Genomic DNA, 17,023 nt, shown 5'->3' on the forward strand with positions numbered 1-17,023 from the left:
TGTGAGATGTAATGGGCGAGGTCTTCATCCTGAAATAACTTCAACATCTCATTAAATCCAAAGCTTTTCATTCCAAATGGAAAGGGGTACCACCCAGAAACCAAGACCCAGAGAAAGGACAGCCTGACTTCAATCAAGTCCCAGGAGGGAGTTTCAGAAATGTGGTCATAAAAGATGCACCAGACAAGTGCAGAATTTTCTAGAAAACAGGGGAGCAACACACTCAGCTTGGCCTCCTGCTTCCCTTACTACCACCCCAGAGGAACAGCAACTTGGTCCAGTTGACTTTATAGATATCATAGTGCTTTGTGAATGTGTCCAGGTGTACGCTGAGGGCCTCCATTCCTTTACTCTCTACTCTGTTAGTTTTGTATGCCTCCTTTAGAATTCTTTCCATTTGCTGCTCCTCCTGCAACATCTAGAAGGCTGTTTGAACCTTGCTGAGAGACTACTGGCAGCTAATGGTTTTAGGAGAACAGAGTGTCACTTTTTTCAGTAACATTCCCACTGAAAAGCAGCCATGGTTGAGTATCACCTATCTATGCACATACAAGAAACCTTAATTCAGTAAGTCACAGACAAAAAAGTTACAAAAGCAGAAAGTGATTTATTTGGAAGAAGAATGGTTATAGTGGAAGAGAAAGGTGTGTAAGAGAAGGTAATGGGAGCGAAAATAACTAAAATTCACTCTAAAATGCACAAAGCTGTCAAAATAGCAAAAAATACAGAGCAAAGAAACAATACTAGAAGCTGTAAAAGAAACATGCCAACTAACCTACAAGGGTAAACACACCAGAATAGTATCACATCTCTCATCAGCATACCTAAGACAGGAAATCATGGAACAAAATATTTTAAGCCCTGAAAGAAATAACTTCTAACCAAGGTTGCTATACTCACCAAAAGTATCTTTTAAAATTGGCAGAGAAATATGGACATTTCATGATAAGCATAAACTAAGACACAGCAAAAGATAGTTAAAGGAATACACAGATGAGAAAGTTACACACACACAAGAGCATAGGAAAAAATAAATTTCATACATAAATACCTGCACAAAGGAGCACTAGGAAAAGAATTCATCTTGTCCAACACACTAAACCAGGAAATCCCAAATACTAACAGAGAAAGAAAAGAATCAACAATAATCCAGTAAACCAGAGGAACAACAAATAAGATTACAGGAATTAACAAACATAACGCCTCAATTCATCAATAAAAAGATATAGAAATTCATCAATAAGGAGACTGGATTGAAAACAGAATCCAACAATACATTATCCTATAGAAACACACCTTGCTGTGTAGATAGCAAAAGACTGAGAATCACAGGATAGAAGTCAACCTATCAGGTGGATGAAAGCAAAAATCAGCTGGTACAACTATCCAATATCTGATAAAGTAGATGTCAATCTACATATTAACAAAGAAAACAATTCATCAGAAGATATAACAACTGTGAATTTATATATAGTGATTTCATAAAATATATAGTGATTTCCCGGATTTCATAAAACAAACGCTAATAAGCATGAAAGATCTTTTAGGTCCAGATACAATGATGGTGAGTAAGTGATATCAGTTCCTCACCTTCATTCTTAGATAGGTCATTCAAACTAAAAATCAAGAAAGATATGTCAGAATTGAATTATACATGGATCAAATGGACCTAACAGATATCTACAAAATATTTCATTCAACAGAAAAATAACATACATTCTCCTCAGCAGTCCACAGAATATTCTCTAAAATAGATCATATTCTAGATTACAAAAGCAAGTCTTGACAAACAAAAAAAAAAGAATCAAAATTTTTTTCTTATTATCATAATTTATAGTGGAAAAAAACTGGAAATTAATAGTAAGAGAAACTACACAAAGTAATAAACATTTGGAGACTTGAATTACTGGGGAAAAAGTTAGGAAGGAAATTGAAAAAAATTCCTAGAATCAAGTGAAAAACCTACCAGAACTTTTGGGATAGAGACTAGGCAGTTTTTTTTTTTTCTTTAAGGCAGGGTCTTATGTATCCCAGACTAGTCTTAAACTAGTAGTGTAGTTTAGGATCACCTTGAAGTTCAGATCCTCCTGCTTCCATATCCCAAGATTACAGTCATACAACCACTATGTTTAGTTACTAGGCACTGAACTCGGATCTCTGTACATACTCAGTGTCTTAGTTACTGTTCTGTTGCTGTGACAAAATACCATGACCAAGACAACTTATAAAAAAGTGTTTAATTAGGGGTTTACTTACTTATTTAGATAATTATTCCATGATAATCATTGGTGGCATGTAGGCATGGTGCTGGAGCAGCAGCTATGAGTTTACATCCTAATCTCCAGGCAGAAAGCAAACAAAACTTAGCCTGCCATTGGCTTTTGAAACCTTAAAGCCCATCCCCGGTAACACATCTTGTGATGGCTATTCTTGGTTGTTGACTTGACTACATCTGCGATTAACTAAAATCCAAATGGCTGGGTACACATGTGAGGGACTTTTTTCTTAATTTAATCATTTGAAATAGGAAAACCCACTTTTAATCTGGATCTTCTGAGTGGGAAGATACACTTTTAATCCAGATCTTTTGGGGTTCAAAGATTCCAACTTTAATCTGGTCTGTACCTTCTGTTGGTAACCTATACAAAGGACATGGAAGAAGGAAGCGTGATCTCTTGCCTGTTTGCTGTTGCTCTCCCTGGTAAGTCTATTACTTTAATGGCACCAGAACTTACTTTTTCTGGATTCCGTCATATACTGAAGACCAGTTGAAACATCCAGCCTTGTGGACTGATTCATGGACCTTTTGTTGGTAAAGAACCATTGTTGAACTAGCTGAACCACATCTTGTAAGGCATTAAAATAAATCTTCCTCTCTATATTTTAATTTAATTTATTAGAATTAAATATATATATTCTGTAAGTTCTGCTTCTCTAGAGAACCTTAACTAATATATATCTCCCCCCAAAAGGCCATCCTTCCTAATTCTTCCTAAACCATCCACCAACTGGGACCCAAACTTTCAAGTATATGAGACTTTGGGGGTGTTTCTTATTCAAACCACCTCATTTCATTTCCTAGACTTGTGGCCAAATACAAAATACACTTAGCCAAAATTCAAAAGTCCCCATAGTCTTTCAGTCTCAAGACTGTTTCAAAGTGCAAAGTTCAAAGTCTCTTCTGAGACTCAAGGAGATCTCTTAACTGTAACACCCTGTAACATCAAAAAGCAAATTACATACTTCCATCATACAATGACACAGAGCATACATTCCAAAAGGAAAGAAAGGAAATAGTAAACCAATGCAACACCAAAACTCAGCTAGGCAAACTCCAAATCCTGACTTAGATGGCTCTTCTAATATCCCACTCTTTCCAGCTTTGTTGACTGCAATACATTTCTTTCCACTCCCTGTCTACAGACTCTTTTTTGCTCTTGTCCAAAAATCTGCCAGAGGCTAAATGACAGCAGAAAAGAGACACATTCATTTCCAAAATACCACAAGAATGGTATCTAATATTCTCCTCTAAAACCTCTTTAGCTGGGCCTCAACAGGCTGCATTGCTTTCAGCACTACTGTAGTCCATGCTCCTACTAGGATGGCCCCTTAAGTCCCACTTAAAGCATTAAACTACTTTTATAGTTCAAAGTCCCAAAGTCTTCCATATTTCTCCAAACAACAGCATGTCCAGACCTGTCACATCAATATTCCAGTCCCTGGTACCAACATCTGTTCTATTGCTGTGACAAAACAGCACTCTCTAGACAACTTATTAAAAAGCATTTAATTGGGGGCTTGCTTAAAGTTTCAGAGGGTTAGTTCATGATCACCATGGCAGGGAGCATGACAACAGGCAGATAGCCATGGAGCTAGAGCAGTAGCTAAGAGCTTACATTTGGATCCACATGTAGCAGGCAGAAAGAACAAGATTGGGTCTGGTGTGAGCTCTTGTGGGGATCAAGCATTCAAATATATGAGCTTTTGGGGTCATTCTTATTCAAACTTTATCAACTGATCTATATCCCCATAAGGCAGCTCTAAGGACAAAGGTGACAGCTCTGGGCACATACATTAGAAAACCAGAAAGACTGCCTATGAATTACCTAATGATGCTTCTCAAGGTCTTAGAAAACCATGAAGAAACAAAAAACAAATGAAAGAAATCACAAAAGTCATCACAGAAATTACTGAAAGAGAGAGTACAAGAATCATGCATAGAAGCAATCAAACTTAAATGTAGTTATTTGGAAAGGTAAGCAATAAGCAAGCCCATAGAGAGAAACTTATGAAAAGAAAAACAGAAAAGATTTAGGTTAATAAAATTAGAGGGGAGTGTTTCAACATTTTGATGAGATTTAAAGGACTTCTAGGGAAAGCTTTGAAAACTTATGACCCCAAAACACCAGGAAAATACAGAAGAAACAGGCAAACTCTTAAACATTCACAACCTAACAAAATAAAATTAAATAAAGAATATATAAACAGCCTAACACAGATCCTAACAAGTATTTCAAGTAGTAAAGTTTCCCCCCAAAAGAAAAGCCCAAAACTGCAGTTTCATTGCTGAATTCTATCAAACCTTTAACAGAACTACCCCTAATATGCCTCAACCAATGCCACAAAACAGGAGGCAAAGGAACACTATCAAACTTATTCTGCTTGGCAGCATTACTGCCATCAAGAATGTCAGATGTGGTCCCTGATCTTTCATTTCTAGGTAACTTTATAACTTAAGAAAAACTATGTACCAATTTACTTGGTGAACATAAATGCAAAAATTCTCAATAAAATTATTGCAAATTGAATTCAAGAACATATTAAGAAGATCATACACCATGAAGAAGCTGGTTTCCTCCCAGGGATACAAGATTGATTCAAAATATGCAAATCAATAAATGTAATACAACATATAAATATTAAGGACAGAATTAGAAAATCATCTTAATAGATGTTGAAAAGGCCTTTGGCAAAGTTCAAAATCCCTGAAGAAACTAGGAATAGCTATCTCGTCATAAAAAGGCTACCTGCGCCAACATGTTACAAAGTGAGGAAAACATAAAAGCATTTACTCTAAAATCAGAATTGAGGCTAGAGTGTGAATTGCCACTGTTCTTATCTGATATAATATTCAATGTCTTAGCTCCAATAATAGGAAATAAAATGGATCCAAATAGGAAAGGAATAAGTTAAAGTACTCCTATTTGCAAATGACATGATCCTATATTTAAATGGCCCTAATGACTCTATCATATAACTGTCAGATCTAGCCTGACTTGTCTATCCGTTCCTGAGAAGGGGAATGTGGACTGAGGAAAGAAATAGACAAAAGACAGAAGATAGAGTCAGGAGGGCTTCCAGTGAACACTGTAACAAAAAGTCCCATGTTTATTACTCACAGTCTTTATATATCCCAATCAAAGGGGAGGACACATGACCTCCATGATACAAAGAACAAGGATGTGCAGTTACCTCCTTACATCTCAAAAGCCCTGGTAACCATGCCCTAAGTCAAGCATCCTGTTGTCTGGCTTTTGAGGAGCAAAGCATCCAGTAGCCACACCTGTGATCAAACATCCTATTGTTCATCCTTGAGGAGCAAGAATAGGTTTGAACTCTCTGACCTTTAATCAAAATGGAATGGATCCAAAACTGTGGGATCTGACAAAAACTGTGGTGCAAGGAACACTTAAAGGCTTAGTAGCATGGGACGAAATCAGTATATGAAAACCAGTAGCGCATAGTGAAAGCCATTATTTTGTATACTAATCTGAAAAGTCTCCCCTTAGCAGAAAAGACAAAGTATCGGTAGCCTTTCTATACACTAATGAGAATTTTCCAAGAAAGAAACCATGGAAAAGAAATCCCTTTCACAATAGTTTCCAGGAAAAAAAAAAAGCCCTAGGGTTACTTAACCACGGAGATGGAAAAAAACCCTCTACAGTGAAGAATTTAGGATAATGAAAAAAAAAACTGTAGAATCAACCACCTCACAAATTTCATTTTAAAAGTTTGATGCACCCAACTAAGAATTGTAAAGGAACTTTGTTCCACAAATGTGGAGATGAAACTGGCTGTGTTCTGTGTCCTCACTTAACAGAGGGAGGACACTTGAGTCATATGGCATGCTTAAGCACAAGCCCAGATTTTCTAATGCCAAACCCATTTTTTTCCAGTGAACTATAAGACACTGCTTTTTGTGGAAGCCCCTCCAAACACACACAGTGATGATTTATTTTGATTGTCATCTTGACAGCATTTGAAAGTCACCTATGAATGAGGCATATCTGTGGGGGTTTCCATAGGAGTATAACTGAGCTGGGAAGACCCACGCTGAATGTAGATTTCACAACATTTCATTGGCTGGAGTCCTGGAGAGGGAAAAAAGAAAGCAAGAAGGGAGCACTACTGTTCATCCTTGTCTGCTTTCTGAATGACCATCTGTTTCAAGTTCCTGATGTCACACCTTCCACACCATGACAATTCTACCCTTAAAACTACAAGCAAAGATAAACCTTTTTTCCCTGAAGATGCCTTCTGTCACAGCAACAAGAAAAGTAACCGCTGTACACAACAACTCTCAAACCCATAGGACTCTAGTGCCAATCATGCTTGTATCTTGTGTGATATTTAAAACAAAGTAGTATTTGATAAATTATACTGAAGAAAAAATAGGATAGCTGACTAATAAACAATGGAACCCAGAAAACTCAAAGTCTGTTACTGATAGAACTGACTCCTCAGCACGATCACAAAAATAATTCTACTAAAGTGGGATCTGTCAAGAGGAAGAAAATATATCAATATGGATTTGCTATTTTTAAAAAGAGGAAAATTTCAACGTTTTTCTCCGCTAGACAGAGTAAGATAACGATTGCAAGTTATAAATTGAATCAGTCTTCTATTGCTTAAAAGTTACAATTCTTTCTAATCAGGACTTTTAAAAAGAAAATTACAATTGCAGAAATCTTGCCTCAAGAACAAAAGGCATATTATTCATTCAATTTTTAATAAATACTGTGTCTCAAGGATATGATAGGGAGAGACGCAGATATAGGTACTTTTTAAATAGCGCTACCATAAGTTATAATAAATACTGGCATGTGACTATTTCTGTAACAATCTTGTTCCATTCAAATAGTTTTATTTATTTATTTGTGTATTTATTTAATTATTCATCCGTTATTTTGTGACAGGGTCTCACTCGTTAGCCAAGGTTGACCTTGAATCTACAGCAATAGTCTTTCTTGCCTTATCCCCTTGGGTACTGGTATTGCAGCTATGAACTACCATGCCTAGCATGTAGATCTAACTTTCAAAATCACCCAAAACAATTTACCAAAAGTTTGTCAGAAACAAATCAAAGTGAAAGTAATCTAAACCCAGTTTGGGGAGTATTGTCCAACAAAAATAATACTGAACTGAACATTAAGTGATCTGGATTCTGTTCTTAGCTCTGACATCATTTTATAACTAGAAAAACTACCCCTCAGCCTAGACATGTTTCCTCTTGTGTAATAGTCCTAATGAACTCTGTAGGTCATTATGAAAATCAAATAAAATAATACATGAGGATTAGCAAAAGGTTCTACACATTGAAAATGATACAATAGCCACATAGATAACAGTCTCATTGCTTCTTCCAAAGCTCAGTTATCAAACTAGAATAACAGGGGTATAATATGAGGTCCATGGACTATTCATAACATCTCCTATTTATTGAGTAGCCAGGCCCTCAATTTTATATACATCATCTCACTTTATATTTATAACATTTAAGACTGAAGGTTATATGAGACAATTACTATTATCCATGCTGTAGAGAGGAGGAAGGTTAGGCATGAAAAAAAGCAGCAGTATAGTTAAGGGCTAACAGTAAACATTAGGAAAAGAAATTCAAAGTCAGGTTTGCTTAAATTCTAAAGCTGTATTGTTCTGCCCCCTTTACTACAAACCATAAGATGTTCTCTAGTTGTGTTAGTCACAATAAAGCTCCAATCCACTGAGTCCAGCGCTAAAAGTCTTCCAAGATAAAGCTTATTATTGATTACCATCCTAATATCATCTCCAAATAGGATTTTCATTTTCATTTTTCCCTTCCTTCCCATACACTTTCTATAGGTCTTTCTCCTTCCTTCCCATAAGAAGCACACAGGGAAGTATTCTACTTATGTTTGTCTCCATTCCAAGGTCTCATTGATATTTTCTTAAGCTTAGTTTTAAAACTGCAATTCATATATTTAACACAATCTATAGACAAGCAAAAATCTTCTATTAGCTTAAGGTATTCTTTTGCACCTATATTCCTCAGCTAGCAGTAGCTGTCACTTAGACTGAAAAGACTAATAAACAAGGGTTCAAATTGCTCACTTATTATTAACAAAAGTCATCTATTTATTTACATGAGGTGACGTTACTTAACCATTTCACTGAACCTTTAGGTATAGTTAGGACTCTTGTAGTCCGCACCCTCCTAACTTGAAGAGAAAACCAGCTACATTATACAGCCAGCCTACTACTTTGCTTCTGCGGGATATTTTAACTGGGTTCTCTAGTTCCTCATAGAGCTCCAGGGTGCTACACTCGTGGGTGATGCAGCAAGATAAGCTTTTGCACTCCCTAGCCTTGTTTTTAAGCATGGAGAAAAAACTGTAATAATGTGGGGTGCATATGATATATTCCCATATAAACAGAAAAGGAAAAAAATCTAGCTTCAAGGAGAACATTTACATGATTCAATTATTCTTTCCTTCTCCAAACAAATTGTCTAAATCATAATTTGCTGAAAAGCATGTGGCTATGAGTTAGTGAATATTCGACAGAAGGCAGAATTGGACTGTGGGAGTAATTAGAAAGGAGAGCTCCATTTTATCAGCATTTCTAGTGTTTGTCCTCAGTAAATAGGAACTAGCACATCTCAGAAGCAATTTTACTCACCATTAATCAATAATTTATTTGCTACACGCAATTAATACATCAGACTCAAGCACTATTCAAACTTAACTATATACACATACAAATCCATTCCTCCACACCAAATTAACATGTACTTTCCAAGGCTTTTGATAGCTTCTTCATTAAAAAATAATTTTCATAAAGTTCTTTGTTTGCACCTTAAAGTAACATAGCTATTTAGGATTTTTAATTGTCATTATACTTGGTTCTTGATATTATTCTAACAAGTAATAAATTAAGATACAGTATTCTTTGTAAATATTGCCAATTGGGCTCACTTTCTCTCAAGGAAAATGCAGGAAATTACATAGGATGATATACTGGCAAAATAAATAGAAGATTGGTCAAGGATGATAGAAGTCAGGACTGAAAGAGGGCAGACACCTCAGAATGAAAAGGAATAAAAGCTGAGATTTGAAATACCGGAGAAAATAAGATAAGATAGGAAAGACTACTGAAGAATAGAAAAATATGAGAGTCTCAAGAAAAGCTATATTTATCTAGTTTTGCAGAAATCTAGAGAACTTAGATGCTTGTTCAAGGTCATGAAAGAGACAGAACCAGGAACAAAGAGCAAGTCTTCTGATTCCAAGTTCAGAACAAATGTAGCTTCTTCTTCTAATGTGGTGTCTGGATGAACTAGCTGAATTCTGGGGCAATGAATAAGGTCCAAGTCCAAGAGTAATACTGACTATTTTTAATTCCAGAGAATACAGGACTAACTATTTATTTTCTTTATACTTAGTTTCTCCTAGAGTCAAACACAATCATGCTAATAGGTCCTATATTCCCAGGGAGGACGTGAGAGTAAGAAAAGAGGTGGGGAAACATTAGAAGGAAATATTCCTTTCAGTGAGGGATGCTTTAAACAGTTACAATAATTAGAAGGCATAGCCTTGATCAAACAGACAGAAAGCAAACAATTCAGAGATTCTACTTTGCCCTGCATTAAACTCAAGATTTAAACAAAATGAAAGTCAAATCAAGCAGCAGATGAATAAACTAACATGCTGAAAAGGGGGTAACTAGTTTTCCTGGGTTTCTCCTTGATATAAAGTGATTTTCTAAGAGACACCAGCAGGTGCTGCCAAACAGAGATCAGAGAAATTCTGTGTATTTTAAGTGAGCTTTCAGAATGAGTAGGATTGAACTGTGATTTATTTACAACGATTCATACCTTATGAAAGCACCTGGATAAGAACATGTGCAAATATAAGCAAACATTTTGTCTCAATATTAAGTTAGTTGCTACATCAGAACTAGAATTCAGGCTGCTTCACTCAGAATTCAATCCATCTGAATGTAAGTTCCATGAGTACAAGAATCTTCATCTATATGTATCTCTGATATCACCAGCGTTACTAGCACTTAGTGGTCCTACTGAGCACACATATTCATCTAGCTGTTAGAATATATGTTAGATTCCAGCATATATTAGAGGCTCAACAACTAAATATTTTCAAGCTTCTATTTTCAGTTTGAGGTTCAAAGGAGGAAAGTGTAAAAGCATTTTTTATTATAAATTTCAGTGCACATGAAAAGGATTATGAATGTTATAACTATAGCATTTTAGAGCTTGACAGTAACTGGAGTATCATCAGTTATGGCTACTACTACACAGAACTAAAGTTTTTGGATGGATTTATCAGAGAGGTTTTTAAATCTTTAGCATATCCCCTCTCAAGTAGGCAATAGGTTACCTATTCTTTCAAGGAATTGGTACTGTGATGATATTTACATATAAGTGTATTTAATCATCATGACAATTACCAATGTATGAATTACTGTCTCATTTTGCAGGTAGGAAACTCTGAGGTCAGGGAGTTTAATTGGAAGACTCAAGAGGAAAAGCCAAGAATACCATTAGCCAGTCAGATCTCATTTTGCAGATAATTATTTGTTTGTGCTTTTTAGGTTGAATCTTGAATGGCTGTATTGTAACAATATCTCTGGAAACAGAGATAGTTTCTATATCTATAGTACTATTATGGAATCTAGCATTTTATACAGGTCTACAATTGTACAATGGATCCAGACTCAAATATCCAGGAATATCTTATTTCAGCCATGTTTCATGATATTTACTGGTGGGAATAAAAAGAGAAGTATTGTTCAGTCCTGGGGCAGCTTCTGATTATCAGACATAGGATGCTATGTAACTGACACAAACTAATTAGCTAACAACACACAAACAATTACAAACTCTGTGAGATAAGACCAGCAGGGTGGTTAAGAAGGTAACAGCACTTGATGTTACACATACACACACACACACACACACACACACACACAATCTGAGTTTTCGATTCTGTTCCATTGATTCATGTGCTTGTTTTTGCACCACAACCATGGTGTTTTTGTCATATGGTTCTGTAGCATAACTTGAAATTACGTGTGGTGATACCTATGCAGTAGTGTAGAGTATCTGTCCAGGTATAGATATTCTTGTTACACAAAATTGAAACAATGCAGAGTAGCTAGTATAGATATGAATCAAAAATAGTTCAGGAGAGATGGCTCAGTGGTGAAGAGCATTTGTTGCTCTTGTATAGGACTCAGGTGAGTCCAATACCCAACACCCATTGTAACTCTAGTTCCAGGGGATCTGATGCCCTATTCTGACTTCCTCTGGCACCAGGCACTCACATGGTGCACCTACATACACTCAGGCAAAACATTTCTATATATAACTATTTTGAGAACAAAAGAATAGAGGGTACACTGTAGTTTAAATAAAGAGGTCATTTGAGCAATAGTAGTTGAAGAAAGCTCTTTCAAAATGGTAGGACGTGAATAGGCTAGCCAAAGAAAACTAGTAAAATTGAATTCCATCTGTGGTTAATGAATGGAGTTAAGACAGAAATAGAAATACAGACATATGGGGTAACAGTTAATAGAACAGTTTGTTAGAGGACAGAAATTCCTGTGAAGGAATAGTGATAGAGGACGCTAAAATGTACTAGGGTTGTATCATGAAGTGCTTAATGCTAGTAGTCATTAAAGCTAATGGAAATCATTGGTAGTTTTTAGTAGAGAATAAGGACAAGTATAAAGAGCATATATTTCAAAAGGATGGCCTGTTAGCAGCATAGGGGATGTCTTAGAGGTAGGGAAAGACGATAGAAAGCAACTGCTTTAAACTAACAATGAGATGGAAGATTCACAGAGAGTATTGCTAGAATTGCAATAGATTACAGTGGATAGTTAACTATAGTTATGGCACAAAAAATGTCTTAAGGATTGCTCCCAGTCATTTACATTTGATGCTCTGAAATCATCATGCCTTTGACAAAATAAGACAGTGGCTTTAATTCTAGCTCTTCTCCAGTGATCCTAAAAGTGTTTGTTAGTTTTGGACTTTATTTTTACATATTTATTTATTTTGATACACAAAATAAAAACTAATTATTTTCATTATCAAGCTGAAGATTTTAAAACTTAAAATATAAATCACCACTTTAGTTTTATACCCACATATCTTCTAAACACAAAACCTACCTCTGTCTGAATTGTTAAGAGTATTTATTAGCAGCAACTCAAACAAGTATGTATTCTTTATAGAATATTTTTTAAATAGACTCTTCCTGATTAGTGATTTAAATAGACGGAATTTAAATGAAAATATTATATACCTTCTGGGGATCTGCATGGAAGGTTGAAGCAACTCATTGATAGCAAAGACTGGAATATTGGCAATCCAATCCCAGAGACAAAATTGTATGGGGTATAACTTATGAACCAACAGGGAGTTAGCATGCAAGAAATTAATTATATATTCAGCCTCACATTTTCTTTTTCTTTTTAGTATATTAGTGTGTGTGTGTGTGTGTGTGTGTGTGTGTGTAGGTCAGAGGACAACTTTCAGGGGTCAGTTCTCTCCTTCCACTGTGGGTTCTTGAGATCAAGCTCAGGATACTGGGCTACATAATTTTTTGACAAAGATGCCAAAAATACACAGTGGAGAAAGGACAGCCTTTTCCAGGAATTGTGCTGAGAAAACTAGATATCTACAGTTAGAAAAATGAAACTAGTTTTCTATGTCTCACCCTAAACAATAATACCGAATGGATCTGAAAACTGTTAGAGGAAAAAGTATGGAAAACACTTTAGGATATAGGCATAGACAAGGACTTTGTCTTTACATAATTTTTTATTTTTTGACTTTTATAAAATAACAAATGTATGTATTATTATATTTAAACCATTTCAACCCCACTTTCTCCTCACTGTAATTGTTTCCATGTCCCCCCTCCTCCCTTTTGAATTCATTGTCCCTGGAGAAGGCTGATCCTCCCTCTCTTATAATTCATTAATTTCTTGTAGTACTTTATCTAGGGGTAGGGACTTGTGTGATTTTCCCCATCTATGTTGGCAAGTCAACTAGTATTGTCATTATGTAGGTCTTGTTTAGGTGACCATACTGCTAAGATTTTATGGGTACAACTCCCTGTCATATATAGAAGACATTATCTTACAACAGACTCCCTGATGCCCTGGCTCTTACAATCTTTCTGCACCATCTTTTGTGATGTTTCCTGAGCCCTAGGAGTACGGGTTGTATTGTAGATGTACCAGTTTGAGTTGGATACCCTAGTCAGTTGTTCTGACTTTGTTAGTAATATTCCAGTCACTCAGAAAATAATGTCAATAATTGACAAACAGGACCTTGTGGAATTAAGAAAGTGATGAATCCTTACATACATGATCAAATGATTCAATAGAATTGTCAAAAACCACTTAGAAATAAACAATGTTTGAAAAACTGGATAGCCATATTAAAAATAATTAACTTTGAGACCTTTCTCATATTATACATAGAAATGAACACAAGTAAATCAAATATCTAAATTGGAAAAAAATAAAATTACAAGATCCTATAAAATAGAGTGGCAGTAGGCAGGTTGGTGATACAGTAGTTGCCTACCATGGTTAAGGCCTTGAGTTTGATGCCCAACACAGCATATATATATATATATATATATATATATATATATATATATATATATATTAAAATAAAATCCTCAGAAGGAAACATAGAAGGGAATCTTCATGATCTTGTTTCACAACAAATTTTTAGATATGACACTAAAAGCTCAAAAACCAATACAATAATCTGGGTTTTGTGGCACATTCCTACAATCCCAGCACTTGGGAGATGGAGCCAGGAGAATCAGGAGTTTGAAGTCATTCCCAGGAACATAGCAAGTATGAGACCAGTCTAGGCTACATGAAGCTCTATTTTTTAAAAAAGAAAATAAACAATAGAATAAAAAACATTGGATTTCAAAATCAAAAACATTTGTACTGCCAGGGACCCCACCCAAAAGAAGGAAACAACCCATAGACTATGAGAAAGATTTGCATATTACATATGTGATAACAGGCATTTATTAAGAAAATACAAAGAATATTCATAACTCAGTAATAAAACTCAAATATATCCCTTGAAAATAGACAAGTGATTTGAAGTAATACTTCTCCAAAAAGGGACACAAATGCTCAATAAACACATGCAGTTTAAATACTTCTACTGCTGCCAAATCCGAGCTACCAGTAACTGATTATAAACTTGGAATTAGGAAAAAACTTACAGAATTTGTTGTCAAGAGCTGAGGCAAGCCACTACTGGATCTGGACAAGAAGTATATTGAGCCTGTTCTTGAAAAGTAGGAGAAGTATTTTGTCTCGTTGCCTTGATGAATAAAAGACACAAGAGACAGATTAACACAGATATGTTTCATGACGCTGGTGTATAGAGATTCTAAATTATATGCTGGAAAAAATAGTAGGCTCCACCCTACAGTGTTCAATACAAAGTTAGGAATGTAGAACTACTAAAACAATGATGAAAAGAGCTGGAAAAGGTTTAAGTTACTTGTCTCTTTGAACACACACACACACACACACACACACACACACACACCAGATAATTTTGGAGTAGAGAAAGTAGATAGGTTTGTAGATACAAAATATTTAACTGGAAAGACTTTTAAACTTATTATATTATTTACTTTTCTATTGTTGTGATGAAACACCATGATGAAAATAACTTATAAAAAAGTATTTAATGAGGCTTATGCTTCCATGGGGTTAGAGTGTATAATGGTAAAGCAAAATCAGTGTCGGGAATAGCTGAGAGCTCACATCTCACACTGTAAGCAAGAAGTAGAGACAGTTAGCTCAAAATGGCACAAGTATTTTGAAACCTTAAAGTCCTCCACCAGTGACATAGTTCCTCTAGCAATACCATATTTCATAATCTTCCTAAACAGACACCAAATAGGGTCTAAGTATCCAAATGCCCAAGACTATCACATTGCACTCTCTGGCCCCCATAGGCTCTTAGCTATATCATAATGTATTTAGTTCAACTTCAAAAGTCTCCGTATTCTTTTAGTCTCAACACTATTTGAAATTTAAAAAATCCAAAGTTCAATATCTCTTCTGAGATCCAAGTCAATCTATTAACTGTAACATACTTCCAACATACAAAGACATGAAAATGAGAGGAATTGGGGAAATAGTGAGAAAATACTGGATCCAAACAATTCCAAAACTCAGCAGGGCAAACTCCAAATCCTGTAACTCCATGTGTGATGTTAGAGGGAATCTCTGGCTTTCTAGTTTTGTTGCCGTATGTATATCCCTGGCTCTCTCTGGCTGGTTTCATTGTCCATATGCTTGCCTTGGCAGATGTCTCATGGCTGTGGCACCTATAACATCCTGGGATCTCTATTGCAATCCAGGCTTCACTTTCACAGTTTTACACAATGGCCTATCAGGGCTTCTGTGCAGGGACTCCCCTGACACACATCTGGCATCAGCCGATGTTTATGGAAATGACAGAAGATTTCAAAAAGCCTTTATTCATGTATCCTTTATGGTTCTAAAGCAAAAAAATGTGAATGACATTGCCAAGTTCAGCTGCCTGCTTGGATCATATTTATAGAAGCTTTTGTTAATTTCTTAGGCCTTTTCCTTATACAAGTTTGAAAATTAGCTGAGTGGGGTCTTGTCTTAAGGGTACTTTTCCTTTACTCCATTCTAGCTTCTTCTTAACCTCCTTATTTCTTTCAGCACAAACCTTGCTCTTTTTATCTTCAAACTGTACATTTTGTATTTCCTTATGTCCTATTTGTTCTTTGTCATTGTAGACCTGTATAAGAGTAATTATTAATAATCATGTGACAGAATCAATATTGGGTTATCCTGAAATCTGCTCCACAAAAAATTAGCCCACTACTTTGAAATTTAGCTTCAGATAAGTTCTTAGAAAAAGGATAAACCAGCCACATTCTTTCCCAAAATAGCACAAGAATAATCTCTAGCTCAGGTGCTATTATGTTTCCCTCGGAAACCTCTTGATCTGGGCCTCTGCAATCTACATAGCTCTCAGTATTACTGTCTTCCAAGCTCTTACTAAGAGAGCTCATTAAGCTCTGCTTACACTTTTTTACTACTTTTTCAGTCCAAAGGCTTCCACATTTTTTTAAACAAAATAAAACACTTCACACATGGCAAGGTCTATCACAGAAACAGCCTACTCTCTGGTTCCAACTTCTGTATTGGTTACTCTTCTAATGCTATGACATAACACTTCAGCCAAGGAAATTTATGAAAAAAAGCATTTAATTTATGAAAAAAGGATTTAATTGGGTTCATGGTTCAATAGAGTTAGGGTACATGATTGCAGAACAAAGGCATGGCAGCAGGAACAGCTGAGAGCTCACATTTCAAACCACAAACAGAAGGCAAAGAACACACTGGGAATGGCACACATCTGTTGAAACCTCAAAGTCTGATCCCAGTGACACACCTCCTCCAACAAGACCTCACCTCCTACTCCTTCCTAAACTGTTCCACCAACTAGTGACCCAGTATTCAAACATATGAGATTATGCGAGTCATCCTCATTTATACCACCACTTACTTAGAATGACAAGATGAAAGACAGTATGAATAAGAGGAGGAGGGGGGAAAGGAGAAGAAGGATGATAAACCTCCAGTGAGGTCAGAAAAAGAAAATGATAATTAAAAGCTACGGTGCAATGTCTCAGGGGAATTTTGT

General features: G+C 35.9%; 1 protein-coding gene across 2 annotated transcripts in view; it reads right to left on the bottom strand.

Moving 5' to 3' along the window:
• Positions 1 to 14,649, bottom strand: part of Nexmif (neurite extension and migration factor) — a 78,564-nt gene extending 63,915 nt beyond the window's left edge. Inside the window, exon 1 of one of the 2 annotated variants that reach the window (XM_057759163.1) lies at positions 14,547 to 14,649. The gene's annotated coding sequence lies outside the window, so the exon portion shown is untranslated. The remainder of the gene's footprint in view (positions 1 to 14,546) is intronic. The other variant, XM_057759162.1, reaches the window with a different exon arrangement.
• Between the last annotated feature and the right edge of the window lie 2,374 nt (positions 14,650 to 17,023).

The sequence above is a fragment of the Chionomys nivalis genome, chromosome X, assembly GCF_950005125.1.
Source record: "Chionomys nivalis chromosome X, mChiNiv1.1, whole genome shotgun sequence".
NCBI lineage: Eukaryota > Metazoa > Chordata > Mammalia > Rodentia > Cricetidae > Chionomys > Chionomys nivalis.